Genomic DNA, 15,557 nt, shown 5'->3' on the forward strand with positions numbered 1-15,557 from the left:
AACAAAAATGAGTAGCATAAATCAATTCATCCTTTCTACCTTGATGAGTATTGCATATTGATTCCTCAGCAAAATATTCTGAGACAGAATGTTCAAACATCTTAAATGCTACTCAGAAAGTATCATATGTCTCTAAACATCTGAATTTGTTACCAAAGGAATTGCTCCAGCCAATATAGATCCAGTCTGGCAACCAACTGAATCACCCAGCTTTGCCACATCTTAACTAAACTACGCAAGGTGAAAACCAAAAAATGTACTGTGAAAGAAGCTAACAATTGTCTTAACTTTTCTGGCTCTCCAACTGGGACACTTGAAGGAACTACTGGGATATCTGTAGACCATAGTACCAGTGGTTTGACACAGAATTCTCAGATGTAATTTTCATAAGTCTTATGCTAAGTCCTGAGAAGGATGCACAGTGTAATCAAAGTTAAAGAGTTGTTGGTGTTGTAATCTATCCCTGACAGACACCTTCATTTTAGGACTCTGGGCACTTTAGCACTGCTGTCCTGTAAAGTGCGTGTGCTCTCTGTGGTAAACATGGTAAGATTGGTCTACACCTGTTTGGCGTATTTCATTTACCTGTCCGTCCCTTGTAAAGTGGTATCTCAGATACCCAGGGCCAGTGAATTAAATGCTACTGGTGGGCTGGCAGCGCTGCTTGTGGTACCCACCAAAGTCGCCTTTCAAACCTGTCTCAGGCCTCTGCCATGCAGGGCTTGTGAGAGTAATTTACTGCCGCTGTGACATGGCACATAAAATGGGTGCCACGTCTGTAACTCCCCTTTTACTACATTTCACTAACCCCTAAGGTAGGCCCTAGCTAGCCCTATGGGCATGGTGCAATGTAGGTAAAAGGTAGGACATGTGCCTTAACTGTATGGCATGCCCTGGTAGTGACAAACAGCCATTTTGGTTTCTCACTGCTGTGAGGCTGCCGTCTCATAAGATTGCATTGGGGATTCCCTAATAAGTGTTTCACTGGTAATTCCTGATATGAGAGGGGAAGCGTGATCAAGTTTGGTATGTTTGGAATAGTGATAATTAATGCTGCGCAATGGTGTGCGCAGATTTATTGTCACTGTTTTAGAAATTTCGCTTTTTGAAGTTGGCATTTCTGTGTGCTATGTGTCTTTGTGCCTGCTTGATGTGTATTTCAGGTCTGGCTCTGGAGTGAAAGGGACTGGGGCGGTGCCGTGGCTCCAGAGGGGCTGGGTGAGTCAGCGCTAGGCTGAATAGGCAGTTCTGCATTTGGAGTAGTAGGAGGACCCTGAATAGGTCTGTGCTTGCCTTGTACAATGCTGGCTCTACCCCCCTGTGGTGTGTCTGGGGCCAGGACCTGCAATGTCAAAGGGGACTGTTGTGCACTGTAAATAAAATATTGAGTGCCACCCCAGAACTGGTTTTGACTGGATCCCCAAGCCCTGGGCAGGGCAGAACAAAGACCTGGCTGGTATAAATATTGGGGATGTGACCCCATGTTTGGTGTACCTGTTTTGGAGCAGTGTTGCTGCAGGGCTGCTGGGCAAGGAGGAACCGCCGTGTGGACCAGCTGCTGTTTCCTGGGGGCCTCTAGGTGTAGGCATGCCTGTCCCCAGCTCTGCCCTCTAAACTTGGGTCCTAGCACCTTGTGAGTGCTGCGTTCTTTTATTATCCCTGGGAGCCCGAGGAGGGGGCTCCAAATTGTAAGCTGGCAAGGCGCTGTTGTGCTGTGGCAAAAGAACCACCAACCACAAATCCAGGCGGCTGTTGCCTGGTTGTGGGCGGGGCTCCCGTGGTGAAGAAGCGAGCCCCGCATGCTTCTACGAGCCTGAGAAGGGGGCTCCACCTCTGTCCTGACGAGTGCATAACGGGCACTCCGTGGTTGCATTCCCCTTGCCAAAAACCCCAAGAAGAAGGGCACCAGCTCCGCTCGTACCAAGCGAAACCGGAAGCCAGGCAATCCGATGCCTGGCCAGTGGCAAGGCTGATCCGGGAAGGAGCCAAGCGGAAGACAGGCAGTGGGAGGCTTGATCGTTGGCGGGACTGTGCCCAAGAAGCAGAAAGCCCTGCGTGTTGCTGCGGGAGAGCGAGACCGGTGTTTGGAAAAAGACCGGAGCCTCGCAGGCTCCTTTCTGCCGCTCCCTGCCTTTTCCCCTCCTGGATCCCGTGTGTTCCACCCGACAGCTGCGAGCAGAACCGCTCAGCCCTCATGGAATGGTGAGTGAGGCTGAGCTTCTCGATAACGAGCTCCGGTCACCGTGAGGGTTGGAGCGTTATTCCGCATTGGGCCAGGGCAGAGGAGGGGGAGCCAGGTGCCGGTTTCACTCCCCGTTGATGAGTGGGGCCTGCAGGGGAGCAGTAGCGTGATTTCCCTGAGAGAGGTGCCCCGGGAAGGAGGGGCCCCCAAGGCGCTGTGCGTGCCTAGTGTTTTGCACTCAGCTGTACCGCCAGTTCACGGCACCTGCAATATTGGGGGAATTTTGTGTCTCAGGAGAATCAAGGGTGAGTTACACCCTCGCACCCCTATTTCTGGTACCGGCCTGTTGGGTCTGTACCCTGCTGCGGTGGCAGCCTAGAGCCCTGACTTTAGATGGACATAGTGCATTGCGGGGACGTCCTAGACAGGCCCCGCTGGCCTGTGAGCACCTGGTGTGCTTGTAGGGCGCAAGGCCTGTTGCGGGGATTCTGCACATACACAGAACTATGCGCAGGAAAACAGGACCTCGGTGCATAGGGGTTGTACCTTCCTACCACCTTAGTACCTAAAATCCCAAAACCGACTAACTATAGTGTCTCATTCGTTCTCCTATATAATCACAAAGCTACAAATGATTAGGCAACCCAGAACACAACACTCCCGACTCTCTCAGGAATCGCGGTAGCAAGACATACCCTTTCGCTCACTCACTCATACTTGACCACAATAAGGATTGTCAGAGTCACTGTATAGTTCAAGTTAGCATTGTTACAATACCATAGAATATGAAGGGGGATGTCATCATATACAGACAGTGGAAATAGGACTATAAGGCCTAACCACCCTACACTTCGTAAGTTGAGGTTTATTATAAAAAGGAACATCTCTGGGCTTTGTCTGCAGACCCCATACCATAGAGCAAAGGTATTCAAACTGTGGGGCGGACCCCCTGGGGGGACGCAGCATCCCCTCAGGGGGGGCGCGCACTCTACCACTTCACCTTTCATTGTTGCTTCAGGCAAGCAACGCTTATTAGGCTTAAAGGGCTTCACCCCCTGCAGTTCTGTGTCTCAGCCGGTGCTGGGGGCTCGGCTGGGCAGTGTCTGGAGTCTTATCTCCGACACGCCCGAGTTTTTCACAGGTCTTTAAAGACCATCAGCATATTTACATACTGTTGTAAACTGGCTACAAGCTTGTTTTCTGGTTCCAGTACCCTCTGGGCCCCCACTCTGCCTATCCCTTACGTTTGAAGGCAAGGCGGACTTCGGATGCAGAGCCATTGTGCGCATCAGTTATTACAAGGAAATGGCAAATGCGAGTCTTGGACATCCACTGCTCTCCTTATTTAATACTGACGTCGGATAAGGTATATTTATTCCCAGGGGCGGCGGAGGTGTCAGAGTTCTATGTGGGTGCCTACTGCTGGGGTATTTGTTTTTAAAATGAACCACAAGTCAGTGGAGCCTGGGGCATGCTTTCTATTTATTACTCCTGCCTCAACAGCCTAGCTGGCTATCACCTTTGTGTGCCTCTCCTACCCTAAAACTTATTTCATAGGGTAGGACAGAAACTAGATACAGGGGTCTCATGACCACTATGCACCATATGTCTCAGGAACAGATCAATGCATGTGCGTATATTTTAGGTGCCCCTTATGGGCTACTCAAGGTGTGAAGACAAGTGGTTCAACGCTTCGGTAGTAAGAGCTATATAAATGCAATTATAACACTACAATACAATTTAAATAATTCTAAAGCTGCTAGATTCATTACAGCTGTCAAAAACGCTTGGTGCACCGAGTCGCAAACTGTGGCGGACAAATGAATCTTTGCTGCCCTCTTGCAGGAGTCCAAGGGGGCAGAGCTCCTCACCATCAACCCCTGCATGACACCTGGACTAGGTCGGGGGAACAACTGGAGGCAGCTTGAGAGCCAGCATATTAGTTTCTCCATAGAGGTCAGCGTTAAATAAAAACACAAAAACTGACCATGCTTATTTTTTAGCTTCAGTGACTACCCAAATGCCTAAAGCAAAAAGGGACACGAGGTTCATACACATGTTCAGATGTGTATGTGTGAGAGCTCAAAGACACAGACACCTGTGTCTTCGAGCCCTCACATCTCTGTGCTGAAAAGGCCATTCCTTCCCTCTCCAAAAGGGACCTGCCTTTAGTGAGCACAACTCCAGTAACGTTTGCTGTTTCTAAAACAAGCATTGGCAAAGTCAATAGGTCTCAGCAATCCGTGGTAATGCATGTGTGTATATCAATAAAAACAGCCCCTGATACACAAATGCACTTACATTGCCATCACCTATAGCCATCTGATTGCCGAGACCTATTGACTTTGCCAATGCTTGTTCTGATATCTTGTCTAGGGCAAGGATGTGGCGCAACAGCCAGAGCTAATGACTGTGGAACTGGGGAACCAGGTTCAATTCTTGGTGTCTGCTCAACATCCTGTGATTCTGGGAAAATCACTTTATCGCCCTGTGCTTACAAAAATGAATGTGTGCTTGTGTAATGTAAATGATGCTCCAATACCTTTGGGTCATGTTCACGCTATATAAAACTGCAAAAAATATATTACAAAATGTTGTGAGCACTCCAGTTTCCAGGTACTGCTCAAGACTGGAAGTAAAGCTCTTTATTTAATATCGTTTGCCCTTGAGACCTGGGCTCTGCAGGAGGGAATGGCCATCAATGATGCAGAGTACCAGCTTCCAGAACTTTTTTGTCAGGTGGTGGTGGGGGGCTTCACGTGTAAAAAGGTATAGATGGGGGCTCAGCCGACAAAAGTTTGAAGACCTCTACCTTAGAGCCTAGATGGTAGCTTTACATCATAGGAACAGCATAGCTCTTCTCCAAGGAAAGTTTTCCCTCCAAGTGTGTGTGAACAACATGCAACCCCATAATATCAAAGCACGAGCTCTCCAGCAGTGCAGCTGTGTGTAGCATGTTTTGTCTAGGTAATAGGGACTGACCATAACAGAATAACAAGGGGCATATTTTTGGACCTTGCACATCGTGTTCAGACTAAACTCCAGGGACAGCAGAGAACGCAGAAAGCAGACAGTTCTCATTTGAAAGGCACAAACAGAGTCTTGCAAAATAAAGTCATGTGGTAATGTGCGCAGAAGCAGCATCATGGAAGGAGAGCTCATGCTAATTTAGCAATGTCGAGAATGACCCTAACGGCCATATAACAGGCCCTAAGGTACCTATGCACCTGGGGAGTGTTACTGAGGTGCATTGCTAACATGATTAATGCATAATGTGTTTATGCCTAATGTGATGATGCATAATGTGTTTATAACCAGTGTTTATGTATAATGTGTTTATGCTGAGTACAGTATTTTACCAGTAGTTACTGGTTGTTTACTACTTACCTGTTCTGATGGTTCTGACAGTGGCCCGATTGGCCCTGTCCTGTATATAATCCCCTCTGAAATATAACCTAGTGCCACATGGCACAGTGTAAATTTGTGATTATGATCTAATGTGTTTATGGATAATACAAAGGCTATTTTTGATATAACCTTGTTGAGTTTCTTTTGTGGTGTGCTTAGTGTGTCGCTGCTGTGTGAGTGTGTTGCGCAAACACTTCACACATTGCCCCTGGGATAATGCTGACTGCTCCTACCAAGCACCCAAGGGGGTGAGCAGGGGTTATCTTCAACGTGTAACTCCCTTGCACTGACTAGAGTTGTGGTTTCTGTCTGGCTTTGGTGCACGCCTTCGCCAACCAGAAATCCAATTTCTAACAACTCCCATCCTGGGCCTGGGGCACTTCCTGCCACTCATGGATGACCCTTGCTGGGCAGGGAGGTTGAACTAGCAGCTGGTCACTTTTACAACACCACCAGTGTCCTACTTAGCTCTGGATCCTTCTCTGGCCGGTGGAAGGTGGATTCAGCTTGCAGGAGACACGTAGGGAGATTGTGGGCTGGAACACCAATGCAGACAGAAATTTTGTACCCCCATACTTGACTGCCATCGTAAGTGGAGCATGGCAGCACGGTCTAGCCCTCGTAGTGGGACTGCTATACCACTGCACTGTCAGTCTACATACATCCCTGCATGACCTCCTGGTTCTCTGTGCATTCCAGAGTAAAACACATCTAAAGCTTGGCTGCTCGTGCTGCTACAATCTGTGGCAAGCGGACCAAGCCCATGACGCAATGCATTCTTTCATGCACCATCCAGCTATGGGGAAAGAAAAAGTTGCAAAGCCCGATCCCTCTCACCCACGCATCGATCGGACCCGTGGCAACAAATGGAGACACTTTGAACCAGGCTGCCCCAGCATCAGGGGACTTAGATAAAAATTTTCAAGTTATCCAAGCTCGCAGAACGTGGTTGAGACAAAAATAGGAGAGGTGAGGGTGGATGTGTCCCTTCTCCACCAAGACCTACGGAACTCCACTAGCCGCATCACAGAAGTGAAGGAACGTCTCTCAATGATGGAAGATGATACTAATGAACTCCATCACTGGGCTGAAGATGCAGAAAATTGATTAAGACGTAATAATTTGCATCTAGTGGGCTTTCCGGAAGACACAGAAAATACCCTACCAGCTGAATTCTTAAAGGAATGGCTCAAATCATGGATTCTGGCAACAAACTGTTGCCTTGGTTTGCCGTGGAACGCACCCACAGAGCACTCACTCCTAAACCCCCTCCTGGCGCATTACGCAGGCTTAGAAGTGCGAGGTTTTTTAACTTCAAACATGGAAACTCTATCCTAAGAGAATTTTGTATACACCTGGACCTCCACTATCAGAACTCTAAAATCGTATTCCTTCCCGATTATACGAGAGAGGTGCAGGTCTGACATAGATCCTATGAATCTGTCAAACAAAAGCTCCGGGCTCTCCAGCTCTCCTACGCACTTTTATTACCAGCACGCCTCAAAGTGATATTTGTGGATAAGACCCATTTTTTTACACCCCTGAAGCAGCATGCGAAAGAAAGACTGTCCCGGTATCCCCTTCCATCTACTGGCCGAATGTCAGGGTCCGATGCAGCCAGGAGTAAAAGCCAAACAAGGGTCGGCACTAGATCCCACCGTGGGAGATGCAACATACAGTAGTTCGGGCTCTTCGGTTCCACCACTGCCGCAAAGATCTGGTTAGTCCCTGAAGACCGGAGGATCGTCTTCATGCTGCAACATGTACTGCGGTGCAACTCAGCCGACACTTTCTCCCATTTAAAGATACTCTAGAGGGTGCAAATGGCTCCAGGGACCAGCAGTGCAACACATAAATACAGAAAGGCACATGATTTCTGGCAATAAGGCAGATGTTGAACTTTACTGATTCTACATCTTGGAGGGCTCCACCAATCAACACCTATCTCCAATAACCTGATTATAAGTTTCAGAATATTGTTTAAGGCAACAGATGCTTCTTGGGAGGAAATATGGGGTGAGGGAAGTTGGGGGGTAATGGGGTTGCCACCATAATATATAGAGTTTTTGTGTTCTGGCATGTTTGTTGGTTTCTTATCCTTTTTGGGTTGTCACTGAGTTCAATTACAGTCCCATCACGTATGGCTTCAATGAACCCCATCACACACGCTCTGTGTTCAGTGCCTAACCCTTTTCACACTCCAGGTGTGCTCTCAACCCAAGTGTGTTACATCTCCCTAGCCTTGTCATTACCCCGTACAGTGTTCTATCTTGGAACATAAACAGCCTTTTAGACCAGATTAAGCATGCAGCAGTGATGCGATATGCCCAACACCTTTCCCCTTCCATCTTAATGCTCTAGGAGACACACCTGATGGGCACCAAATGTCTGTTCCTAGCGCAACAAGGATTCAACAGGGTATGCCACATGGGATACTGCGAGGGTCCCGTATTGTGGCAATTCTACCACTCTTTACCCTTGATAATGGCCCAAACTTGGACAGATCCACAGGGTCAGTATCTGGCCTTGGCGGGTATAATTGAGGGCAGCCGGTGAACATTCTCTGTCTTTACACTCCCCCTATACCTCGAGAGTCCGTCCTAGCCACACTCCTCACTGTTATCGCCCAAATACCTCAGGGTCTCACCATCATAGGAGGTGACTTTAACATGGTTCTGGATCCTGCTTGGGATATCACAGGCCCCTCTTCAGAAGCTCGACACCGAGGGGCTAACTCCTTACAAAAATGGGTGTCTGGACTAGGTCTGTGTGGCGTATGGAGAATCTGGAATCCTAAAAAGAAACAATATATACATAATTCTGCAGCACATCCTACACATGCATGCATTGTTATGCTTTCCATGCCAGCCACAGATGTCCTGTTGGTTTCACAGTTGCAGATACTCTCACATGGAATCTCTGATCATGCCCCTCTGCTCCTTCACTTTGGCACACCGGACTCTGCCAGATCTCCAATGTGGAGGTTCAATGCCCGGCATCCTCAAGATGCAACATATACTCATGCTATCAAACATGAAATAGTGGCGTATTTCCATACAAACACAGGGTCTGTCCAGTCCACTGGTGTTCTTTGGCGGCATGTAAGGTCACCATGAGAGGACATGCTAGAGCTATCCTCCGGCAAAAAGAAAAAGCACAGCATGGTTGAGTCACCCAACATGAAGCTCAGGCTCTACACCTAGAGCTGCAAGTCTCAGGTGCCAACTGTAGTACCATCTCTAGGGAATTGAACATGCTACGGGATGAGATAAGGGCCTGTTCCCGGGAAACAGCAAAGCACCTCTGGCGTGCCTCTACTGTTAGAGTTTACGGATGGAGAGGCAAAAAAGCAAACCGTTGTGCTGGCTGTCTTCTAGACCCTTGGCTGGACAGATTATACAGAGAATGCGGATGCCCAGAGCGGGTTACACAATTCTTCCCTGGTTATAGCCCAGGTATTTGCTGACTACTATGCTCTGTACAAGGCTGTCCCCCAACCTGAGGCTGAACAAGCTTCTCTATTCCTTGATGAGATACCATTGCCCAGCCTTTTTACTACCGAATGACGTGGGATGGACTAGTCACTCACTCTCGAGGAGAATAGAGATGCCATCTTAGAGATGGCATCGGGAAAAATGCCTGGCCTTGATGGATATCCTATGGAGTTTTACTCTAAGTATAAAGATATCCTGGAACCCTATCTCTTGGCCCTTTATCAGGAGGTGAAACTGAGGGGATCCCTCCCCCTGAGATCCCATGCAGGCCACAATAGCAGTCATATCAAAGACACACCCTCCATCCATCTCCTGCTCATAGCACCAGCCTATATCTCTTATTAACAGGGAGGTGAAGATTTTGGTGACCCTGTTGGCCATTCGCTTGCGATCAGTTATTCACTCACTAAATTACCCTAACCAATGCGGCTTCATGCCCACTAGCAGTACGAGACAGTGTCTGAGAAGTCTACATGTTGCACTAGCAAATCTGCACAGTTTACCTGTTCCATTAGCTTTACTGTTGATAGACTTCGAAAAAGCCTTTGATGCGGTGGACTGCACCTATTTGACCAGAGTGCTGGAGCGGGCGGGATTTGGCCCAGTTTTCGTGGGTTAGTGCAGATCCTATACTCCAACCCAGCAGCCCGGGTGCAAATAAATGGGGTGATGCCAGACGAATTCCATGTTTGCCGGGGAACTAGGCAGGGGTGCACCCTCTCCCCCCTCCTCTTCGTGTTGGCCATCAAGCCCTTGGCTTGACTTATACGATGCGATGCACAGATCACAGGATGGGAGTGGGATACGGAACATTAAGACCGCAATGCACTTTATCCGGATAATGTGCTGCTATACCTTTTGAATCCCAAAGATAGCGGCCCTCTGTGCCTCTGCCTTCTACAGCTCTTTGCAGAGGCATCAGGATTGACAGTCGACCCGACTAAATCAATTCTCGTCCCACTTATACCCTCTAGGGATTGTATAGCCTGGCAGGTGGCTATTCAATACGTCGGCTTAGCTTCCAATATTTGGGAATCCACGGTGCCCTTGATCCAGCCTTCACCTGGTCTCTACATATCACCTTCCTCAATTGCAGGATCCAAGCGGATCTCAAGAAATGACAAGCCTTACCTTTGAATGTTATGGAGAATAGCACTATGCAAAATCATGGTGCTTCCCAGATTATTGTACTCTTTTAAAACTTTCTTCACAGTATCTCTCAGCATTGGTTTAGAGAGATGGATTCACAGGCTATATTATTTTTTATGTCACAAGTCTAGACACTGTTTAGCCTTCTCTTAGTGTCAACATGGCAAGTATGACGGAGGATTGGGTATGGTCAACTTATACCTATACTATTTGGCGTCCCACCTCCTGATTGTTAACGATTGGCTCAATGGGGCATGGTCAGATCCTGCTTAAAGGCACAAGCTCACCATACTGGGGTTCCCCTGAATTCTAGATATGCTTTATGGCTGTGCTATACCCCAATTGCTTCCATGGGTGACTCGGCTGCTGTTCAAAGGGTGGAGGGTGGTGCTGCATCACAAGGGATGATGGAAAACAATCACTCAACAAACACCCTTGTGGCACGGCAGCAGGTTGGGGGAGGTGGCGGCCCTGGAGGGGTTTTCTGCACTGGGACATCATAAGTATTACTCTACTGGGTGACATTTGGGCAGGATCACTTTAAGAGCTGCAGCAGAACTATGCATCATCCAAGACACAACTCCACAATTTTTTTCAGCTACGTCATGCTTTAGCAATCCATGTCCCCTCTGGCACGAGTGTCCCTGAATTTACCCCCATCTAGGCCAAGTTGATGATGGGAGCCCTAGGTAAGGGAAGTGTCTTCCAGATTTTTTTGCACCTTGATTATAAATGCCCCTCAGACACTCCACGCTCGTAGAACACGCTGGGAGACGTGGCTCAGGCCTTTGGAGGATGAGGATTGGGGAGATGCCTTAATGGCCCCCAAAGTCCTTACAATCAATTCCAGGCTCAGATTAGTACAGGCATACTACCTACACTGTACTTATCTGTTTTAACCCAGGCTGAGGCCGCTGTTCTTATTCCCCAGTGGATTTTGTTCATATGGTGTGGTCTTGCTCGATCATAACACAGTACTGGGAGAGGGTGCTGGCTGAGATCTCTGGTGTTTTAGACCTGTCAGTGGAACTTTCTCCCCTCTTGGTTCTATCTGGGGTGGATCACGGGATGGGTGGCTCTACTTGGCACTTGTTGGTAGTTAAAAGGGACATTGCTTCTCAGTGGAAGGCACCCAAAGCACCGAAGCTGTTGAAGTGGAGATGTGGAGTGGATTGGTGCGCTCAACAAGAAAAAACAGTTTACGAGGAATGGGGTTGCCCGGCTAAATATGCCAAGGTCTGGGATATATGGCTTGGGGACTTGGGAGTGAGCGCCGAAGAGTATAACTCTGAAGTATACATACTGATTGTTATCTCATTTTGTGCTGATTTATATGTTGCACTGGCTCTACTCCCGATTGTAAGTGATGTGGGCATGGGTCTTTTCCAAGACCATCTATGTGACTTGTTCTTTTGTGGTAAAAACAATACAAATTTGTTTATAAAAAAAGAGTACATTTATGCTAACTGAAAGTCAATTTGTTATTTTGGGATTTGGCAAAGAGGCATCTTTTTTGTTCTCCAGTTTTATCTTTTAACATGATAACTGGCTTTGAACTCATTTTCAAAATGGGCTTAATACATATAACCAGGGTCACTGGAATTATGTGGCAGGGTTGACTAGATTATGCAGTCAAGAAAGGCAAATTATGCAGCATAAAATGCCCCATTTTTTGGTAGTATTTTGTTGTAATCTTAAATTGTTATGTTACAGGACATGTGTCCTGTTGCTTTAAGTATATAGTTCTATGTATGATTCTAGTGTTGCTATGTTCAGTGACATAGCTGTATTCTAGAGTATTGCCAGTGTAAACTGACCTGTGTGGGATTGCCAACGCTTCTCTGTGCTTCCGATAAAATACTTCTCTTACTTATATATTATGGAGGATCAGTACTTACAACAAATGGCGACGATTTATCTACATTTTAACAAAAGAAGATAACAGAGAAGAAGATAACAGAAGAAGATAGACAAAGGAAAGCACAGAGTGAACTGTGTGTTCATTTGGCAAAGAAGGATCCATATATGCGTGCAGGAGATTGATAAAGAAATAAGAAGAAAGAAGTTAGTAAAAAAAAAAAAAAAAAGAAGAAACATCGATTGTGAGACTCCAAGGGAAAAGAACAGTTACTGTTGAAACCTGGAAGTCGTAGACTTTAACTGTTTCAGAGAAACAAGAAACGCACGAAAGGAAGCGAAAACATTGAATTGAGACGGACTACTTCGCATCATTGAGCATCCGACGAAGAGAAAGGTAATTAGGGATAATTTCATCATTTTATTTGACCTGGCATTGAAAAGTTGTATACGCACGTGTCAATATATACAAAGAGTGCGCACCTCACCGTTTACAACGTAAGGACATTGCATCTCTACAGAGAACGCGCAGAGTGTGTAAACGATGCGGTCCGGAGCAACGACGGTGGTGAGACTGTGAACAGAGAGAGCACGCAGAGCGCAGTGACGCTTGTGAAGCACGCACGCATTGTTTAGGTGTGTACACGTTCTGGCGGCCATATTTATTTTGCCTGCGTTACCAAGGGAATCGACGAGCATTTGATGCGAACATAATATCGGCGCTAATACCAAAGGAAGGTAGAAAAAAAAAGGGATTTTGGTGACATGAGAATTCATCGACGAACATAACAATTAGTTGCAGGTTTGGAGATCCGCTAGAATATAAAAAAAAAAAACAAAAAAAAAACGTTTTTCTTTTCACAGGGACAAAGAACACAACATCGTGTATATCAGATAGTTCTGGATACAAATATATGGACATGTGTAGATTAACCATTTAAACTTGTGTGGAAAAGTATATGTATAAACATCCATTTTCGTTGTGGTTTAAGTGGCCAATTCCTGCTTCTCTACTTGAGTGAATTTTAGGAATTGTAGAAGTATATGAGCAAATAGATAACTAAATTCTTCATAGTATAATTATATACTTCATAGCATATATCCCATTAGAAAATTTATTTTATTTAGTTACTTTGTTGACTCATTTACAATAGTTGAACTTCCATTAACTTGAGACCACGGAAGGTAATACAGTGATACCACCACCCTTGTTTCTACAGCAACCGGGTGACCCCCCCTATTGAATGGTACGAATGGATTGAGATTTTTGAGAACTATATTGTGGCACTAGATGGTAAAGATTTCAATGCCGAAAGGAAAAAAGCGTTATTATTAAGCACCTTAGGAAAGGAAGGACAACACGCCTTTAGATTCTTACCTGTAGGTACAGACAATGATGGTAGAGTAATAACGAATGTTTAGAATGAGGCAAAGGAAAGACTAAGAAAACAGTATGCAAAATAAATAAATATTGTAATGTGTAGGCACAAGTTCTATACACAACCGCAAAGATGTGATGAAACTATAGATCATTTTCTTACACGATTACGTGAATTATCCCTTTGCCAATTCGGTGCAATGAGGGAAGAAATGATCAGAGACCAACTTATAGTACAATGCCGCAACAAGAAAATGCAGGAAAGATTATGGGCTGCGAAAAACCCCACGTTAGGAAATGCTATTGACATAGCTAAGGTAATTGAACAGTCAGAAATATGCATGAAAGAAATGTTAAAAAAAGAGAATGCAACAGGTATAACGAGTGTAGTACAAGATGAGGTGGCTGCAATAAGCAGTGACAAAAACAATGAGACTAGTGGGAAAAAAGTAATATCTTTTAAAAAGACTAGTAACAACTTTGAAGGGAATTCAGAATATAATAAGTTACAGGAGAGAATGTGCACCAGATGTGGAAGCACATATCACACAGCTGAATACAAGAGATGTTATGCTCTTGATAAAGTATGCAAAAAGTGTGGGCGCAAAGGACATTTCTACAAAATGTGTAAAACTAACAAATGTTGTAACAACTTGTGAAGAAAAAGGAGTGAATAAGATATTATGCGTAGAGGAGGATGGTTTAACAATGGCACCTGAAAGAAGAATGAGACCTTAAGCAATTTTTCAAATACATGTAAAGGACACAGAACTAATGGTAGATTCAGGTTCATGTTGCACAATTATTCCCCAAGTTATTTTTGAAAAAAATTGTCCAGATGTGAAATTGCTTCCAAAAGGTATAAATCCAGGAGGGTATCAAGGGGAAAAGATAGATTTTGTTGGGTACATGTTCACTGATATATCTTTTCAGGGAAGGTGCGTGAAAGGCAAAGTAGACGTCGCTCGTAGCGGTCCACCAATTTTAGGATGGGCACACCAATATGATTTACATATCATTATAAATCCCAGGGCAAAACAACAGGTAATGGTTGTGGATGAAGTTACTACAGGGACAATTGTGGAAAGTATGACAAATTTATTTTCTGAAGGAATCGGTGAACTCATGGGGTATGTTCATAAAATAGTACTCAAACCAGATTCAATTCCCATCCAACACAGAGTGAGGAAAGTTCCTATTATTGCAAGACAAGAAGTCAAACACATGCTTGATGAAATAATTGGGCAGGGTATCATAGAACAAATTGAGACATCTAGTTGGATTTCACCAGTTGTTATCACGAGCAAACCTGATGGTAGTTACAGGTCCTGTGTGGACTTGCGCACCCTTAACCAGAATATTGTGGTAGATAATTTTCCATTGCCCAATATAAATGAGTTAATCCTGTCTCTAAAAGGGGGGAGGTATTTCTCAAAACTGGACTTACACAGTGCCTATCATCAAATTAAATTGCATGATGATTCCAAATTAAAGGAATGGCTCAAATCATGGATTCTGGCAACAAACTGTTGCCTTGGTTTGCCGTGGAACGCACCCACAGAGCACTCACTCCTAAACCCCCTCCTGGCGCATTACGCAGGCTTAGAAGTGCGAGGTTTTTTAACTTCAATCATGGAAACTCTATCCTAAGAGAATTTTGTATACACCTGGACCTCCACTATCAGAACTCTAAAATCGTATTCCTTCCCGATTATACGAGAGAGGTGCAGGTCTGACGTAGATCCTATGAATCTGTCAAACAAAAGCTCCGGGCTCTCCAGCTCTCCTACGCACTTTTATTACCAGCACGCCTCAAAGAGATATTTGTGGATAAGACCCATTTTTTTACACCCCAGAAGCAGCATGCGAAAGAAAGACTGTCCCGGTATCCCCTTCCATCTACTGGCCGAATGTCAGGGTCCGATGCAGCCAGGAGTAAAAGCCAAACAAGGGTCGGCACTAGATCCCACCGTGGGAGATGCAACATACAGTAGTTCGGGCTCTTCGGTTCCACCACTGCCGCAAAGATCTGGTTAGTCCCTGAAGACCGGAGGATCGTCTTCATGCTGCAACATGTACTGCGGTGCAA

This window comes from Triturus cristatus, chromosome 6 (assembly GCF_964204655.1).
Source record: "Triturus cristatus chromosome 6, aTriCri1.1, whole genome shotgun sequence".
Taxonomy (NCBI): domain Eukaryota; kingdom Metazoa; phylum Chordata; class Amphibia; order Caudata; family Salamandridae; genus Triturus; species Triturus cristatus.